Here is a 6,048-nt window from a genome sequence, read left to right as displayed (position 1 = left end):
CCAATAATTGGCCCTATCAGATGGTATAAAGATAACCAAGAAGTTTTTAGTCAGGTGTTCAGGGAGGGACCATGGAGAAACCTCACAGATCAGTCCCAAAGAGGTAATATAAACTTTGGAATCTATAAATACTCAGCTCACCCACGAGATTCAGGGCAATATTCCTGTGTTAAGCTTAAAAAGGGAGCCCTGGTGGATACTGTCTATTCAAGTGCCACTTTAAATGTGGATGTTTCTGTGAGCCCCCTAGAGTCTGTAAATAACCAGAACTTCTGGCTACAATTGGCTGTTGATACTATGAACAAAAGTTCCTTCTGCATACAAGAAGGAAGCTCAGTCCATCAATTGTTAGCTAATAATCTTATGGGCCTGTCTATAAAATATGATGACTATGTTAAGGTGACTGGGGATAGAGTTACACAGCAAAACTGGCCTGTGTCTCATACAGAGTCAGCCTTGCTGGCTTCACTAATCGTCCAGAAACATTGTTTATGCATAGACTGCACCCTTCCTCGATCCCCACCAAATTGTTCTATTGAACAATATATCTCCCTACCCAATGGCAAACGACTTCCTACAGGATGGGTTTTTCTCTGTAATAAGACAACCTTCCAAGCGTTGCCTACCAATTTCTCTGGAATCTGCTCTGTTGGGAGGATTTTTCCTTTACTGCCATCCCTGGCAGCTCCCCACCGAGTTATCCGAAGTCTGCCCCCCAATTGCAATGACAATGTAATCCTCCTGGATCCACTAGACGTTGCAATTGCAGCAGCTTTCATTCTACCAGTCCCGGGACTAATGGTAGGAATTCAAAGAGAAATCACTAAATTAGCCTGTAGTTTTAGCAAAACAGCTAACCTTACAGCACAAGTTTTAGCAGAAATTAATCAAGAGATGAAAGAACTCCGAACCTCAGTACTACAAAATAGAGCAGCTACTGACTTTCTGCTACTGAAACATCATTTGGGCTGCCAACAATTCCCAGGCATGTGCTGTTTTAATATTACTGACTATTCTAATGTTATTCAACAACAGATAGATGAAATGAAAAAGGAAATAAACAAGATTCAAATGGACAACTTTTGGCCAGACCTAAAAAAACTGGTTTCCATGGTTAACTTCTCTTGCAGGTCCTATAATTTGTATTCTTCTCCTATTAGTTATTGTCCCATGCATTATTAACTATGTGCTCAGGTTTATGGGGCTACAACTCAATTCTGTTATGTACCACCGACAGTATTAACATATGTTGCTGACATTACTGGTTGCTCCCTATCAAAGATTTGAAAGGGACACATCAGAAAAGGGGGGAATGATATACCTAGCCTAATTATCTCATTAGATTAGAAGCCAGCTTGTCACAAGTTATGAAGGATTCATTTCTGTTTTCTGTAAAAATATCAGGATGTCTGTATGGCCTGGCCATTAGTTGATGTTGTAAAGCTGATTGGAATGCCTGCCCGTGCCCTGAACTCACCCAAGTCCGGTTTTCCCTGACCATATAACAACCCTTTCCTAAACTTTAGTGACGCCTCATAAATTCTGGCCCTCCCTGGCCAGACAACGACCCTCTCTGAGTCTCTAAGATCTCCATAAATTCTGATGCCGGGGCCAGCAAAAATGTAAACTTGTGTTATGCTCTTCAGAATGTTGTTATCTGTAACCCCCCCCCCATTTTGTGTAACTTTTTGGGCTATAAAACTGGGCCACAAAGAAGCCTCGGGGCTGTCCTTGGCTCCCACGATTTTGAGGGGCAAGGCAGCCCGGCCGGTCGAAATAATAAGCTTGCTTTAATTTGATTTTAATTGGAGTCAGTGGTCTTTTCTTGCGTTGTGGTCTAACACTGAGCATTCTCTTGGGCACTGCCCCCTGTGGTATCACCCTCTGCATGACAAAGACACTGCCCTCTAGGGACAGCAGTGCTCTGGGTCAGGCAAAGTGCAACCCTCTGGCTCCAGCTTCCCTGCTGTCCCTTCCTCCTGCCAGCTCCGCCCCTGAGCCACCAGCTCCTCAGCTAGCTCAGCCTCCTCCGGGCATCTTCTACTACTTGGGGTTCCTCCTCCCACCTTTTTGTATTTTCCATTCCTTTGCTCTGCTCTGTCTTTGCTCTCTTGATTTTTTGGTTGCACTCTCCTGAAGGAACCTGCTTATATGGATTTCATTAACAAATCTAAAATCAAACCAACTTCCTCTACCCCATGAGCTGCTGCATTAACCCAACAGTTCTTTCTCTGTCTTTTCTTTAAATAGTTTTTAAATAGTTGTAAACGCAAACTTCATCTTCAGTTCTATATTTAGTACCCTCCAATAATCAATCATTTCTCTTAGTGTAAATTCAAAACCTCTACAGGGTTACTAATGATCCACAGGAACAAGGCTCTACCCCTCCCCAGGCTGACCTCTGTCCACCTCCCCAGTCACTCTGCCTCCCTCTTCTGTCCTGCATGCCTGGACTTCTCTGTCCACTTCTGCTCTCCTCCTCCCAGCAGTGAAGGTTGAGCACTAGGTGGGCAGAGCTTCCCTAACCCCCTGCTGATGCAGGCCTTGCTGGTCTGCCTTCAAGCCCAGCCTACTCTCTGTTCCAGTGTTTACAGAAACAGAAGCACATCCTTATTCTCTATAGGGCTCAAGCCCTCTTGCCTTCTGGAATTAGGCTTCATCGAGGCCAATCTTCCTAGCCTTTTCTATATCTTGTATCTCCAGGCACTGCAGACTGCAGCAGGAGACCTCCTACTTCAGGGGATTAAAGTATTTGTGGAATTAAGGAATGGAATCTGTCAGGGTGTGTGTGTGTGGGGGGGGAGTGGCAGAGATCTCCTAAATCCTGGGTGAGCAAAGGAACTTGTGAAAGAAATTTGTATTATGCCACAGGGCCTGACTCCAGTCTTCCAATCCCTCTACCCCCTTCCTTCCTTCCCTGGAATTTCATTAAACAGAAAATATTAGAAGTCTAGCTTATCCAAGACAAATGCTTAGCACTTTAAAAATCCTTATTTGTTCTCTTATTGTTACTGCTGTTGACTGGTGACGAGTTCTTGCTCCCCGATGTTGAAGAATAACACCAAAGAAGCACGCCGAGGCAAGGCCAGAGTAGAAATTAGAAATTTATTAAAGGACAGAAGAAAAGACTTCTCCCGGAGGAAGAAGGGGACCCAAGAGCTGGAATCCGTGGAAGTGCAGTTGTCTCCCCTTTTTATAGTTCTTTCAGGAATGTAGGTTGGAAGGCCCGAGGGGTGGGACACAGGTGGGCCAAAGAAGTAATCTGGGCATTTCGGAGTCAAGTTTGCTGTTCATTAACATTTCTTTGGGATGAGCTATCTCCAAGTCTGTTGGGGGCTGTATCCTGGGCTTCATTAACATTTCTTTGGGATGGGCTGTCTTCAAATCTGTTGGGGGCTGCTCATTAACATTTCTTCCAGGTGGACTTTGGCTTAGGGCCTTGTCCTGTTTTCCCTGAGTCATTCCCAGCATGGCCTCCATTTTAGATTTCACTCGATATTAGACCCGATTTACCTAACTACACTGACTACCTAACTTTAAATCTGGCTTCATTATCACTAGGAGATGATGGAGGACAAAACACAATTCCAAAGTCTTGGTTTGCTTTTTCATTCATTCTTGCCACAGCTGTCATACATCAGGTTTGAGGTGTGCAAGGCCAGTTTCCCAACAATGTGTAAGAGATTAGAACTGCCTGTCCCTATGCTGTGCAAATGCAAGGGAATCCCTCAGGGCCCAGTGGCCAAGTGGCAAGCTGCCTTCTCAGGGCTTTTCTAACAGTCTTTGTTCCTCTGGGTTCAGGCCACGCATGCCATCACCAGGCGCTGAGACTGCAGATTCCCAGCAGAAGAGAAAACATGCCTGAGGACAGAAGGTCCCCACACAGAAGCCCATCTTCTGACGTCTCCTGGGCGGGGGACCTCAAGTCACTGATTCCTTACAGCTGCAGGATCCTCTGCACACTAGCGGGGATGCTCAGCCTGGGCTCCGAAGCCAGAGTCCTGGTCCTGCCTGGCCCCAGGAGCTGCTGCCTGCAGACTCTCCCTACCTAATGAAGACCTGTCCTCTCACTCCGACTCCACAGCGGCTGCGCTGCCTTCTGATAGCTTTTCTAACAGCCTCCTTGAAGTCTTTGTTCCTCAAGCTGTAGATGACTGGGTTCATCAGTGGTGTGACCACGGTGTAGAAGACAGAGATGATCTTGTTGATTTCGGGTGACAGGTGGGCACTGGGGCGCACATACATGGAGATCATGGTCCCATAGTAGATGGTGACAACAGCCAGGTGGGACCCACAGGTGGAGAAGGTCTTCCTCGTCCAGAAGCTGAAGGGATCCTCAATATGGAGGACACAATGAAGACATAGGACACAAGGGTCAGGAGAAAACAGACGCACAGCACTGCGACTGACAGGACAGAGATGGCCATCTCGGTGACGTGGGCACTGGAGCAGGAGAGTTGCATGAGCGGCGGGAGGTCACAGAAGAAGTGGTTGATCTGGTTGGGCCCACAGAAGTCCAGCTGGGAAATCATCATGGATGGCAGAAAGCCTGTGCCCACCCCTGTCAACCAGCAGAGGGCCACCAGGTGCCTGCAGGTGTCAGGGCTCATGAGGAAGGGGTAGTGCAGTGGACTGCAGATGGCCAGGTACCGGTCGTAGGCCATCATGGCCAGGAGGAAACACTCAGTAGCCCCAGAGAACACGAAGAAGTAGAGCTGCGCCATACAGGCGGAGAAGGAGATGGCCCGGCCCCAGGAGGCCAGGTTGGCCAGGAGAAGGGGCACGATGGTGGACGTGTACCAGATCTCCAGAAAAGAGAGGTGCTGGAGGAACGTGTACATGGGGGAGTGCAGGCGCGGGTCCTGGCTCACCACTGCGACGATGACGATGTTCCCGGTGAGGGTCAGGATGTAGATGAGTAGGAAAATGGTGAAGAGCAGGGTCTGCCACTCCTGAAGGGTCCGGAATCCGAGCAGCTGAAACTCGGTGACTGCAGACACATTTGGGGCTTGCATCATCTGGGGGCAGGGAGTGCAGAAAACATGTATGATAAGCACAGGGTGCGAGGACAAGAATATTATGACCACTGGTGTTTGGACCTTCAGGGCTTTTTTGTTTTGTTTTAGGTTTGCAAGTGCTGCTCTTGGGAGGTTCAAATGCACAATCCCATGCTCCTTTTATTTGACCACATTTGGATCTGAATATCAATGGCTCCAGGCTTCCTGACCCAGTCACTCCTCCTGACCCAGTCACTCCTCCATCTCCTCAGTGAGGATTGCAAATGTGTTCTGTTTTCAAACCTCAGCATGGCCTTGTCTCTTGACCAGAAGCCTGGGGTCCCCATGGGAGCATGTGCAAGCTTAGGCCACTAACACCCCCACCTACCGTTTATCTGTACCCCGAAAGAGTGGTGTGCATGGGTCTCAGCTAGTCCCTCACTTGGGCTGTGTCCTCCCCCACGCTGGGAGGTGCTGTAGGTTTCCAGCTCACCCTCTCCTGGCCAGCAGTGGCCACCTCTCTGCTAGAGTTGTTCCAGTTTGCCAAAAGCCTGGTTTTTACTCTCTGTAAACGATAGGTGAAGCACACATCAAAGATCCAGCTGTGCTGCCTCCATGGGCTGCCCACCCCCATGGACTCCTTCCCTGGTGGAGACTGTTCCTTTCTTCAGTGGCCCTTAGTCCTCTGCTTCATTTATGAGTTGGTTTGTGTGTTTGCTTGTTGTAGTGGGGGTTGAACCCGGGCTTCACTCGTGCAAGGCAAGTGCTCTACCACTGAGCTCCACCCCAGCCCTTTTGATTTTAGACAGGGTCTCACCAGTTGCCCAGGCTGGCCTTGCACTTGCCACCCTCCTGCCTCTGCCTCCGAGAAGCTGGGATCACAGATGTGACCACCACCACCCCCAGCTCCTCTGCTTGCTTTGTCCAGGGCTCTCAGGACCCCTCCCTCTTCCTGATCAGCTTGTCACTTAATATCTGTGACCTTCCTCTGGATTCCACTGTAGCTGGCTCTTCACGTTTGCAAACTCTCAGAGTTTACAACAGCTCAACA

The 6,048-nt window shown here is 48.5% G+C and overlaps 1 pseudogene; it reads right to left on the bottom strand.

The window, feature by feature from the left end:
• Positions 1–4,044: 4,044 nt before the first annotated feature.
• LOC144249080 (olfactory receptor 11L1-like) lies at positions 4,045–5,015 on the bottom strand (annotated as a pseudogene).
• Between the last annotated feature and the right edge of the window lie 1,033 nt (positions 5,016–6,048).

This window comes from Urocitellus parryii, chromosome 1 (assembly GCF_045843805.1).
Source record: "Urocitellus parryii isolate mUroPar1 chromosome 1, mUroPar1.hap1, whole genome shotgun sequence".
NCBI classification, from domain to species: Eukaryota; Metazoa; Chordata; class Mammalia; order Rodentia; family Sciuridae; genus Urocitellus; species Urocitellus parryii.
The sequence above is the reverse complement of the archived record's forward strand: the minus strand, read 5'-3'. Positions and strand labels throughout refer to the sequence as shown.